Source organism: Natrix helvetica, assembly GCF_964273705.1.
Source record: "Natrix helvetica genome assembly, chromosome: 1".
Classification (NCBI taxonomy): Eukaryota; Metazoa; Chordata; class Lepidosauria; order Squamata; family Natricidae; genus Natrix; species Natrix helvetica.
Window position 1 is genome coordinate 115,655,153 of NC_138548.1, and position 13,455 is coordinate 115,668,607.

Below are 13,455 nucleotides of genomic sequence, written 5' to 3' on the forward strand. Positions count from 1 at the left end.
TAGGTAAAAGGTTACGCTGATGCACAAAACACGACTGGACTGCAAACGTTCAGTTTGGTCTTGAATTCAGTCTCTGCAGAAAACGAGGAAACGCTCCGAAGGTATCGCGCATTCAAAAGGCACGGAAAACGACCGTTCAAAAGCAATCCACAGCTAGCTAAGTTACATTCAAACCAACACCACGGCAAATCTGGATGCTAGGATCATAAAAATAAAACCCTGGTAGAATTGCTCCCGATTTTTTCCCCCCATGCAGTGCTGCAAACAACGTAAGTCTTTAAATATCTAATTTAAAAAATATATAATTAGTTACTATATTAGTTTCCAATAATTAAGACGAGGGAGACCTTCTGCTTTTGTAAATGCCAAGGGAGAGAGGAAGGGGTAGGCACGATTTCTGCCATGTGTTCCTTGCCCTTTTCTGAACAGTGTGAGAAGCCCACACGACAGCTCCTCTGCTGGTGCTGGGGGGGGGGGGGGTAGAGAAGATACGTGACCATTCTTGTCAAAATGTCTGACAAGATTCAGTATTAATGGATAGAACAGCAAGCATTGGATCCCACCCAAGCAGCATGCTTTTCCCCCCCTGGAACCTTTATCCAGAAGTGTCACCTCATTCTTCCTTTAAAAGATCTGCCATCAGATGAATGCATCCATAGATACCCCCAAAAGAGAAGGAAATTGGTTTCTTTTCTTCATATTCTGCTCTCTGTCATACAGCCCACTCCCGCCTTTATTCAAGAGTAAGTCATACTGCATTCAAGGGATGCATTCCTATTGCAATATGCATAGATTCAAAAAGTTATATGGCATTATCAAATTGGCCCAGTAGTAGCGCCTGCTTGCCTCCATGCATATGACTGCAGCCTCAGCCTGCAGGTATCTAAACTCTTTGAAATTAATGTTTTATGGATATGTTAAAGTTCCCCCCCTTGGAGAATAGGCTCTCAGGGATTTATAGTATTTCACAGAATCATACAATCGGAAGAAGCCGCTTTGTTATTGTGGGCCAACCTTCACCTCACTGCAAGAATCCAAATTAAAGCATGGCTCTTTGGTCTCGCCTAAATACATCCCAGAAAGGGGAACCCGCCAGCTTTCTGATTAATTGCTCCCATTATTTTTATGAAGACTTTTGCCGCTAACATTCATTAGGAATCTGTTGTCCTAAAACAAGGCCTTTTTCCATTAGTGATTTCTGCCTTTAGTGCCCCTGTTCTTTCTTACTGCTAAATAGCACTGTCCTGATTTTGTGTATGCAGCACTTGATAAGACAAGCAGCTGGCTGATTCCTCCAGCTGTGCTGCTGTCCCTCTCCAGCAGGTTACCAGGCAGGAGGAAATCCATCCACCAATCAATATGCTGCAGGAGAAATGAAGCAAGTCTCACCCCAGACTTCCATCTAGGTTGTGACACTTCTGTCATACTTGTTGAATTTGAATATACTAAAGTTTTTTAAAAAAAACCAGTTCGGAATTCTGAAAATAACTGATATACCAACAGTATCACTGAGTCTGCTACTTCAGGGACAGCTTTAGAAAAATTCTACTGAAGGCATTTATTTGAAAATATCCAAATAGTGCGGTATTAAACATTACTTCTCCTCCCAATACCTACTCTTTAACAGTATGACAATGCCTCACTAATCATTTTAAAGGGCATATTTTCATAATGTCACATTTACCTTATTTCCTGCCTTTGCCTGCCACAAAGGCAACCTACATTTGAATTTCACTGCTCCGTTTAGAGGTAGGCCTTTCCCTCTTGAGCCAATATTGTACAAACAATACTTGATGACATCTCATTAAAGCTGTTGACAAAGGTTTGGAATCTGCCTAGCTTCTATTAGCCACTGTTGTAGGCTCCCTCCCCTCCAGTTGCTCGATACCACCATCCTTGGGCATTTTGGGGCATTCGCAGAAGAGACCAGGCTTTCACAGAGGCAGCTCAGGGGACAAGAGACAAATTTGAAAAGATAGAATTTAGACTAATAAGCTCCATTGAGCTCAATTTACTCCTGAGTGGGAAGGTACAAAAAAGCCCATGAATTTTATGGGAAGGAAAGTTTCACTGCCCATGTTGCAATCCTGAAGCTTGAGACGTGGGAAAATAGGTTGCTGTTAACAATCTGTATTTGCGCAAAAAAAATCCAACCCAACCTGTAAACTGCTGGATACTATGCAATAGCTATTCTGAACTTCTACATGAAATTATATAAATATATCCTATTATAAATGCATTATGCATACAGTACTGGCTCGTCATAGTTGCAATAATTACTTTGCCTATATCTGTGATGGTAAACCTATCTCACGCGTTCCAGAGGTGGCACGCAGAGCCCTCTGGGCATGTGTGCCATCGCCAACTGCTCTTCTGATTTCCAGCACACAGCTGGTCTTTGCATGTACCAGAAATCCAAAGACCAGCTGTGTGGTACATGTATGCGCTCTGGCCAGCTGGTCTTCAGGTTTCCAGTGTTTCGGCGTGCGCACGTTCCAGTTTGGGCACTCAGTGCTGAAAAGGTTTGCCATCGCTGGCCTGCATAGTGATTTTTAACTGTTACTGTGAACTACATAATTCTGTGTCTCAGAAAGACCAGCACTTATTAAAAACATAAAGATGAAACAGTGCTCATCTAGCTATTCCAGTTATACAAGAATCACTGTAGTTTATGCTCATTTACCCACATTGCATCAGGTCATAAATCAATAGTGTGGGATAAAGCTTTAACCTGCACCTACATTATATTAAAAGCACCTTTCTTAATCCTAAATATTTGTAAAATATTACTTGCTTTCTTAATATCATGTGTGCAATTGAAAGCTCAGGTATTTCTTGGCAATAAAACTGAAAGTTCCAGATTTTTAAAGACTTATAGGGATAGATTTACCGTACACAATGACCTGAGATTATATATCATATTCTATCTCACAATGCATCTTTACACCTGCATGACTCTGTTAACCTAAACTCCAGAAATACATGTTCATTAGAGATACAGCCAGGCTTTTTAAATTGTTTGTATGAAACATGCTCTTTTTAAGTGGACCAATTTTGCTTAAGAAAGTTGACATAATTCTGGAGATGAATCTTTTAAATATTCTCACTTTGTTTATCCAACTTAAAACCAATTGATTAATTTAAAATATGTTTGCGTTTCTCTAAATATTCAATATTAGCATCTTATGGATTATGGATTTTAAAATATGTAATTTCTTTTAGGAATAAGAAGAGTTTGATATACTCTATATTGCTAGCTAATATTTTCTCTTTCCTAAATATAAAATTTTAAATAACATAAAGAAAAGCTAAAGCAGCTGCTCTAAAAAAAGTTATATTTATAGTATGAACATTCCACGTTTTATATCATGTAGTACTGAATTCAAGTCATTTGTTTTTAGCTCCACTTCTGAAACCTAAGGAAGAAAGGTTCATTTAAAAATAGAACAGCAGCTAGTTTCAAAAAAATGTAATTTTATAATAGCATTTTCCTAATACATACTCCCATCTACTTGGTTATACACCCAAATCATTATAACTAAAACGTATGCTTGTTTTCATAAATTTTGGTTTGAAAGGGGTGGGAAGAGAAGACAATGAAAGGCTAAGTAGAAAATGTATTTCTCTGTGTTTCATGCATTAAGAGGGGATTACCATATGACTGCTTTATCTTGTAAGGCAATTAAACCTTGCCATAGAAAGCTTTTCAACAAAAAGAAATAACACAGTTTAACTGGATGATTTAATATTGTTTGTTTATTGTTTGTTTGTTTATTTGGATTTATATGCCGCCCTTCTCCAAAAGGACTCAGGGCGGCGTACAACATTAAAAAACATACATCCCAAAAGTTTAAAAAAAAATTAAATCCATATCCAAAAAAACAAACCAAATTTAAAAGACAATACATTTAAAATAAGTTAAAAATTAACAGGCCAGGCCGGCAAATGCATCTATCCCAGTAGGACAACATGTGACTATAGTAAAAGTTCCTTAATAGTGTCGTTCCTTGTTAGAGCATTTTCCAATTTCTCAACACAAATGAGAAGTGATGCTTCTGTGTGGGTTGGACTACATTTCCTACCATCCTCAGCTACAAACCAGGGGCAGAGCTCTGTGTAAAACTATGAAGCCTAGGAGCAGAATCTTCATTTGACCTTCCAATCCCATTATAATTCTATGCCAAGGTAGGTTTCCGTGCTCCACTACTATAAAGTCTATGACCTAATGAACACGAAACCGCAAATGCTTAAGTAAGTCCTTGGGAATATTCACCAATACTGCCTTGAAATAAAAATATTTATCCAAGCGATCATGCCACTTCTCGATTCATGTTCTGAGTTAGGTCACCTTCAATCCCTTCCCTTCTTTAAACAAGCCCACCCCCCCACCCCCACCCCAAATTCCACACCTCTAGAGAAATCTACTTTGGGGGAAGCCGAAGTAGACAAGGAAGAGACTCTTCCAGGTGGCCTACAGTTAGGGACTGCCTGAAGCTGAGGAGGGAGGAAGACCCAAACGGTGATGACAGGCAGAATCTGGGCAGAGTCAAAAGTTCCTCCAAGGTGAGCGCCTGGGATTCGCGATCCGTGTCTTCTTCACGCAAATCCTCAGGGAAACAAGCGAGCAGCCGGGAGAAGCTGGTTACTTTTTTTCCCGCCTCTCCGGTTTCAAGATCTGGTGGTTTTGTGCCCCTAAGTTGCCCCCCTCCTTTTGAGAACCCCGCGGAAGGAGCTCCCGGCGGGGAAGAAACGCGCGTGTACACACAATTCCCAGGCGAGAGAGCCAAGCACGCTCCAGACACCGCCGGCCCGGCACCTGCCCATTGCCCAGTTTCTACCCGGCCACACCGATTCAAGTAAGGCTCCATTACCGTCCACGTCAACTACTTCTCGCTCCACGAGTAAGTCTCTTTCTGCAAAATGGGTTTCTGCAAAGCACGCCCTTTCTTTAAACTAAAGGAAGGGAGCGGAAGGCGCGACAGGCGAGACGCAAATAAGGCAAGGGCGGTGTTTGTATGTGGGGCCGGGGAGCGTCACTTACTGTACTGCTGTCCAGCGAGCAACAAAGCAGACGCGAGAGGAAAGCGCCCGGACTCCGCGAGCGCCAAGAAGCAAAAGAGGGCGAGGGGGGGAAACCCACGCGCGGTACAGCGCCCCGTTACCGGCTAGGGCCGGATTGGCCAACCTGCCAACACAAGAGGCGGGGCCAAAAGAGGCGGCGACGGCCGGAGGAAAGGGCGGTCTTGCTCATCTTGGGTGGAGACTGGACTGCGGGCAGAAAGTGCGGCGAGGAGGGAGAGCAAAGGAAGGGGGCGTGGCCGGGGCTCCTTTCGAGACCTCGACAGCTACGTCCGCAAAAGGGAGGCTTTTCTCCCTTTTTGAGTCCGACAAAGTGCCGCAGAGGTGAAGGAAGTGGCCTGCTGATTCATCTCTCGCCTTCTGCTGTGAAAGTTTTATTAAAAGCATTGGGAACTTGAATGGGTGTCCTGCCCGTCGTAGACCGCGCAACGGGTCAGGCGCGGGTCAGTTAGAGGTCCCGGCTTCAAGTATGAAAGAGAAGCCGCACGGAAGGTTAGCATTGCAAGAATGGGGCCAGTTGCGACTTGCATCGGTACCAAAACTTCCCAGCCGACCTATTTTCCCCTCGTCTGAAGGACTCTGGCCTTAGCTTGTCCTTAGTCCAGAATGTAAAGAATCTTAAACTGAACCTTCCAGTTTGAGAAAACTGGATTTTCCACTGTGCCCGATCCCGCCAGCCGCAGGAACGGTGGGGCGGTGCCTGCCTGATTTTAGGCAGGTGAGTTCAGGTGACTTGTGGCAAAGTGCGACCAAAAGTGCATCTTGAAAAAAGGGAGGTATAATCGTACCCCGGAATATGCTATTCCAATGCCATTGTCTAATCAGGGCCCTGAAAATGCCCATGAGAATAAGGGGCTTGATTAGCAAGTTGCTGGGAACACAAGGGAGTGATCCGATTCATGGAGGAATGTGTGTGTGTGTGTGTGTTTGAGACTAACTGAAAGACCCTTGGTCTCTTTACAGCAGTTTTCCAAAATTGCACTGAATAGGGGAATAACTCATATCCCAAACATCGGTAGGTATTTTAGGATTAGAAGGGTCTGCGGGACATACCAGGGACACTGTTGCAACATCATTTGTGTTTTAAAGCAAATATTGTTTTATTCAGTGTCCCTATTTATTAAGTGCTTCCTACTCTTGATTTCTCTACAGTTACATCAATATTGTAAAACAGAAAAAAATGTTTCTAATTGGCCTAAAGAAGGAAAAAGTGAAGCTAATAAATGCCACCTGGTGAATTGGGGCTGAACTAAGCATCTGCTGCTATCAGTTTATGCAGTTAACAGCTTTCTTCACAATGTAAGTTGACAATGGAGGAACCAGGGTTGGTTGTGAGCCAAATGTCAGGAACAGAGGCAATTTTGCCCATGTTCAATTATGCTAAGGTAGAAGCCCCTTGATTTCCAGAAGGCCATGATCATACAATGGGTTTCACAGAAATAATTTTACAGTGAATCCAGATAAAACTATCTTCTATTGTTTATCTTCCAATGTTTACACACAATGTAATCTGATTTTCTTGTTTACTGCAAAAATTGCGAACAAGTGCTCTTCATTCACTATTAGGAGCTGTCCACTTGAAAGTACTCTGTCTGCAATAGAGAATTGCTGTAGTTTGTTCACTTACAGTACGGTTTCCTTATCAAATTGTTATCACATGTTTTTCCTGTTTTTGTGCCTCTTTTTCTCTGGCATCATGTTTGATCTTATTGGCAGCTTAGATTTCATTTTTTCCTAACTTAAAATATTGTCTCCCCATCCATCCGTCAATCAGCAGAAAATACTGTCAATACAACCTTTCCAGTCTCCATTCTCTATCTTGCCCCTGCTGTGTCTTCTACGATTTCTTGCTGTTGAATAATAGTGTCCTAATTAATAAATGTGCCAGTCATGATCAGTAAATTGTTTCCCCATTTTGCTTTGTTTGCTATGCCTCCCCCCACCTTATGACCCCAACCAGTAGAAAATATATCTAAATGAGGCCACTGCAACATGAATGGGATGAGTCAGACATAGGATTCCTCCTGTCTTCTCAAGATTGGTTTGTGTTGCCCCTTCACCTAATCACCACTTGGTATCCTTTAAATAAAAAAAAAAGATATAACCATGCAGAAAGGCATAGAGTAAAAATAGACCCAAAGAGGAAGGAGGCAGATAGGCCCCATAGGGTAGGATAATTGAAGCTAACTGGTGGGCAACTATTGTCTTACTTCATAAGAGAATGTTGGGCATGGAGAAGGATTGAAACTGACCAATTACCAAACACAGCATAGTTTACCAATCTCATTTTCTAATGACTGACAAAGCTTTATGGATTTTATATACCATGAAGCTCTGGCTATATTATGTTGGCTTACGCAGGAAAGAGCTGTTTTTATTTGGGTATACTTTGGAAGTTTTATTTATGGGATGGGCATGAGATGTGGGCAGCATCTTGCAACCCTAAGGGAAAATTGGACTATGGGTACATAAAGAGATTTCATTAAAGTGGATTAATCTGGCAATGAAAATAGGACCAGTGTGTCTTGTATTTTAGAATTCTACATTTTAATATTTTGCAACCCAGAGCCTCTAACAGATACAGACAAAAGTGGAAAATACAGAAATGACAGCAAAACTATACTGCAGAATGCAGATAGAAATATTGTGCAATGGTCACCTCAAGATGGATTATCTAAAAGTAGTGTACACATATTTTGTTATTTCTAGGAATTAATGAATTAATGTTAATTCATTTTTCCAAGGGTATGTTATTATAGTAAAAGATAATGTGACTCTGATACTGTCGAGTTCTGTAATTATATTTTATCTAATCTTGATACAACTCAGAATAGGAGTTCATTAGTCTCATGAACACATTGTTCCATTCATGACATTCCTTAAATGATTTAATTATCCACACTATAAAATTTTAGGGACTTTTACCCTTTGTGACTCACCATTTGGATGTTTCTGAACAAGGAAAACTTTCCTTCATTCTTATCAAGAGGTGTGTATTTCTCTTGTTCAGTTACTACAGAGATCATAATAAGAGTTTCTGTTGTTAAACTTTTCTTCACAATAAATAAAAGTACTATTGCTTCACTTTTCCCGATTCTAATTTGCAACACACAACTGCGCACCAGGATTAGGACACTACCATAGCAACATGCTGTCTAATAACTTTTGAAAGTAAGTTGGCATTAACTGAATTATTAACTTGCACAAGAAGGTAGGTCAAAGGTATTGAAATTGTCCTGTGTACTTCCTTGGCCACTTACGTTAATAGGTTTATCTGCATGTTTGCTAATATGTCAGAGCTGCCCTTCGTCCTTTAATGTGATTAAAAAGCCAGACTACAGCTATTGCATGTTGAATCTATCCAGTGGATCAAAGGGTTAAGTCTGAATGACAACACATATATAGATACTTGGAGAAAAAATGTTGGATTGTTTAATATTGAAAAAGTTACACAGATTAATTATCTTCTTAAAGATATTTTTTAAAAATTTTCCTAGAGACAATGAAGATAAGCGTAGCAATCATTGGGCTATATTTCAGGTATTTAAAATCTTGTATTTATATAGAGCTGAGGCCATAATTATATATTTTCAATATTACATTATGCTTTTCATACAGAATGGCCTACGTTCTTGTTGGAATTGTGTTTTTTTTTATTTCAAAGCTTCTGATACTTGGCTGGAGCCAGGAACAGTTCATTCTGATCAAATCTGATGGGATAAAACCTTCGGTACATGCTCACAGAACTGGCATGTGCACAAGCTGAGCTTCTGCTGAGTTTGTTGGGTGAAATGAAGAACTATATGGGAAGATGCCTTCTGGTAAATGCTAACACCATTTTATATCCTGAAATTCCTCTGCATCATAGTTCAGCAATCCCCCCCCCCCCCCCCAAAGAAAGGAACATTATTATGTGATGGCACACAATGATACTGCCTTCTTTAGAGTAAAATAAAAAGCTGACATTTCATACATTTCTGAAATCATGCAATTTTTTGCTGAGTTGACAGTGTTTATTTTTGCACATTTTCATTTAATTAATGTACTCATAAGATTTCATCTGAAAATAGAAAGTTATCTAGGGCCACAGAAATTGGGCAATGCTCAATTTGCTAAATAAAACATTCAGTTTTATGAGATTTGGCAGTTTCATGAGATTATTGTACAGTATTGTATAGTTATTTACATTTCTTACTTATTCATGGGAATTGACAGATGAGAAGGAAGGACTCACTGGAGAAGAGCCTAATGCTGGGAAAGATTGAGGGCAAAAGAAGAAGAAGAAGACATAATGAGGTGGCTGGATGGAGTCACTGAAACAGTAGGCGTGAGCTTAATTTGACTCCAGAGGATGGTAGAGGACAGGAAGGCCTTGAGAAATGTTGTCCATGAGGTCGCAAAAGGTTTGACACGACTTCGCAACTAACAATAGCTATGCTCTACGTTTTGTGAGAGGTACAAGTTCCTGCACTCATAACAGAAGACATCTAGGAAGCTTGATCCAAGACATTAACTATACTACTGCTTTATTGCTAATACCAGGGTTGAAGTGGCCATCTTCAAAAGAAATGATCTGGCTTCTCTCTGAGAAATTAGTGAGAACAGTGAAACAGTAGGGAAACAAGATATCACCAAGGAGATAAGAAATCATAAGAAATCACCTGAGTTTTCTCCAGACAGCTATACGGGACTGGAAAATGGGCATAATTAAAAGATCCTGAATAGATCTGGCAAATATCCTAAAGCAATATAGATCTCTTCCACACTGTGGCCCCTTTGCTACCTAAATTATTACAGCTTTTTCATGATGTTCTCCTCCCCTTTCTAGAACAGGATAGGTCTTCCCCCAGTGGGCCAATGCAGGAGTGTTAAAAATGGAGGCTAGCTGGCTTCCTATTCTTGTCTTGTTCTTCTTTCATATTTTCAAGTAAAAAAAGTAAAGCACAAAACTTCTATCCAGCTACACAGGCATAGCAAAGCTCCAATAGTAAAAAAGCAAGGAATACAGCAAGTCCAACTATGTCTTTGTTTCAAAAGGGGAAATAAAGTCCAAGGCACCAATTGGTGAGATGAGGTGAGAGTTCTGTGGATGGAGAGCTTCCCTTAGCATCTAAAGAGGAGGGGCAGCCATTCTCTCTTTCTGGCTCTGGCAGTAGGAGCTGAGCTGATTAAATTTCTGAAGTTAATCAGCTCAGTGTATGAAGACTTAGATGTTCTATGGTATCATGAAGAGATAACAAGGGCAGATCCAAGCTGACCTTGTGTATGAAAGGACATGAACAGCATTGTGAAAAACGTGTAATGTCTGCTATCTAGTTGGCCACGATTTTCAGCAGCCAAGGAAAGAAAGTCAGAGACTGAGAAGCTCCTCTGTGTTGTCTGCTCAACCTTACAGTCTGCTTATTTTGATGTTTGTTCCATTAAAGGCAAAATCCCATGTTATCATCAAGCAGAGCAAAGACCATTAATATTTGTCTTTTGCCCAGCTGAGGATTGCAGCATTTATCTCTCAGTTACTTTCACCAGTTATGGTTTGAGTATAGCTAGCCTGAAATGTTCAACCACAACTTCCAAGTCCCATAGTCCGCCTGCTTTGCCTCACAAGGAAGCACAGCAAGAATTAGTGCCTCATGAGCTGGACTGACATATTGCTTGTATAAAAACATAGTACCATAATATGGTTCAGGTCAGTGCTCTACATAAAACTAATGTTACTAATGTTTACTTTTTAAAAAGCAACTTCCTTCTCTTCTAGCACTTATCTGATCTCTTTCTCTCTCTCCTGGCAACATATCTAAAGACAAAAGGGAAGAAGAACCAGGCTTCTATGTAGGTCATTACTTTCTATTTCCCAATCCTTTCACATGTTCAATCAGCCTCCGACAGAGGCTACTAGAATGATATGATTAAGTTAATTTCTGTCCAAGGTAATTATGCTTGTGCCTATGTGCCACATTTTTACTAGTGACACTGTATACCAATATTTGCTAAGTTGAATATTTACTATTTAGGGCACAATAAATATGGCATATGGAGCAAAAACCAATTCATTTATGCCATTAGTTTTTCAGCCCAAGGGTCTCAAGCTCCTTCTCTCTTCTAGGTCTCATCCCTCCCATCATAAGTGATGAAACTGTGCTTACGATGCCATGTGTAATGTCTGAAGGGGGTTCTGCTTCCCTAAAGGAGAAGATGTTCCCTAATGGACCTTCCCTAAAGAAGAAAACATTGAGTGGCTGAAGCCGAGTCCCTTGGAATTGGTACTTAGAAATACACTTTGCTAGGAGCAACTTCAAATTCCACCTTCCAGGAAGGAGAACATCTCTTCTTAGCGCTTTGAAGTACTGTACCTTCTTCTTGACAACTAGAAAAAAGTTGGGGAGTAGTATGTGGATTTAGGTGACAGGTGACATAATTTAATCACAGGAGGGAGCCTGGCTCAGGAAAAAAATCTGACACACAAGGCCAATCCTATTACACTGTGTTAAATCCAGGCCACTTTGAATAGAAATAGCTATGTGGAAAATCCAGCTGAGCAAACCATGCAGTTGTGTGATGCATGGTTTTTTTTTAATGCAAACCATGTATTAGCATTCTTGTTTGCATTATATGTTAGTATAAACAGAGCACTGGTGAAATTCACATTTTTTACCATCGGTTCTGTGGGTGTGGCTTGGTGGACCTGCAGGGGAAAGATACTGCAAAATCTCCATTCCCTCCCCACTCCTAGGCGAAGGATATTGCGAAATCCCCATTCCCACCCCACTCTGGGACCAGCCAGAAGTGGTATTTGCTGGTTCCCCGAACTACTCAAAGTTTCTGCTACCGGTTCTCCAGAACTTGTCAGAACCTGCTGAATTTCACCCCTGAAACAAAGAGATAGTATTTGTGTTTAAATAATTGAAAATATAAAACACTGGATGGAATACAATATTCTACAAATAAATTTTCTGGAGAGAGTGACTTAAAAAGGGGAAATGGGGTTGAATTGCCTTTCTCTTGCTTCCTTCAGTGGAACCCAGCTCTTAAAATGTAATTATATAATTGACAAATGTTTAGTGTGTGTGTTTCCCCCCCCCCATGTTCCTTGTAGCTAGAAATCTATAATGTTGATCCTGTGTGATATAGGAAGCAGACCTTCCTTCTAAGGCTGGGATTGCTGACTTCCAGCCAGCAAGCTGCTTATTTAGACATATACTTATCAAGCCTAAGTTTCATATGGAATATTCTGATTGTAAATTGGAGTTCTTCCCCCACCATCATCTTACAATACAATACAATACAATAGTAGAGTTGGAAGGGACCTTGGAGGTCTTCTAGTCCAACCCCCTGCCTAGGCAGGAAACCCTATACCGTTTCAGACAAATGGCTATCCAACATCTTCTTAAAGACTTCCAGTGTTGGGGCATTCACAACTTCTGGAGGCAAGCTGTTCCACTGATTAATTGTTCTAACTGTCAGGAAGTTTCTCCTCAGTTCTAAGTTGCTTCTCTCCTTGATTAGTTTCCACCCATTGCTTCTTGTTCTGTCCTTGTTCTGATATCTTTCAGAAGTCTTTTCATGCAATACATTAAATCATAAACTAGCCAACTATATTTTAGCCTAGTATTTGCATGAACTGTGGCCTTACGGTAAGTTTAAGGTTTCATGTGTTTTCCAAATCCAGAAAATCGGGTTATCAGAATAAGTAATAGCTTAAAAGTAGGAAAGTAGGGGGGGTGGAGAGAGAGAGAGCCTTTCTTCAGTTACCTCTGCCCATTTGATTTTTCCTGTAATTAACCTTTGCAAAACTTCCCTGCAAGTGTCAATTTTTTGCATGTTAAATTTAACTTAACCACCTGGACATTATTACTAAGTAAATATAACATGCTGAACATGGATCCTGACAAGTATGAAACATAGCCACTCTAGAGCCAATGCCCACCGTATGAAAATATAATTAACTGTTTGTTCAACATTATTGCTAAGTACCTGGACTGGCTGATGTTTCAATACTGCAATTTAAGTGGCAAGTGAATTGCATTATGAGAGTCACACACCAATGCACGCTGTGCTTAGGGAACTATGTTAATAGCAGATCAACATCTGTGCACCTAATTGTGTATATTGCTTGGAATATCAACTGCCTTGTTAGAAATATTGTGAAGAGAAAGAACATGTCTGCTGCTTTCAAAAGGAAAAGACTTTGGTTCTGTTGAAAAAAGTTGGGATCCGAGAATGAGCTTTGTTTGAAGACCAAGGGTGGGTGTGCAGGAAGACAAGGAGAATGGGCAAGCCTTTTGCTTTAGTCGGCCCTGTTCAGTGGTGGGTTCCTACTGGTTCAGACTGGTTCGGGTGAACCGGTAGTGGTATGGTGTCCTGAGTCACTGGAACCGG

General features: G+C 40.5%; 1 protein-coding gene and 1 long non-coding RNA gene across 5 annotated transcripts in view; one reads left to right on the forward strand and one right to left on the reverse strand.

The window, feature by feature from the left end:
• CPT1A (carnitine palmitoyltransferase 1A) overlaps window positions 1–5,178 on the reverse strand; it is a 55,049-nt gene extending 49,871 nt beyond the window's left edge. For 2 of the 3 annotated variants that reach the window (XM_081970923.1, XM_081970919.1), the window contains exon 1: window positions 5,042–5,178. The gene's annotated coding sequence lies outside the window, so the exon portion shown is untranslated. Of the gene's footprint in view, window positions 1–4,871; window positions 4,964–5,041 lie in introns of those variants that run through there. The other variant, XM_081970921.1, reaches the window with a different exon arrangement.
• LOC309401753 lies at window positions 9–9,156 on the forward strand. 2 transcript variants are annotated; one of them, XR_014176793.1, is made up of 4 exons: window positions 9–269; window positions 4,015–4,185; window positions 6,232–6,378; window positions 8,698–9,156. It is a non-coding gene; the product is annotated as an uncharacterized lncRNA (long non-coding RNA). The 2 variants fall into 2 exon arrangements; XR_014176794.1 differs by lacking the exon at window positions 9–269 and having other exon boundaries at window positions 3,758–4,185.
• Window positions 9,157–13,455: the final 4,299 nt, after the last annotated feature.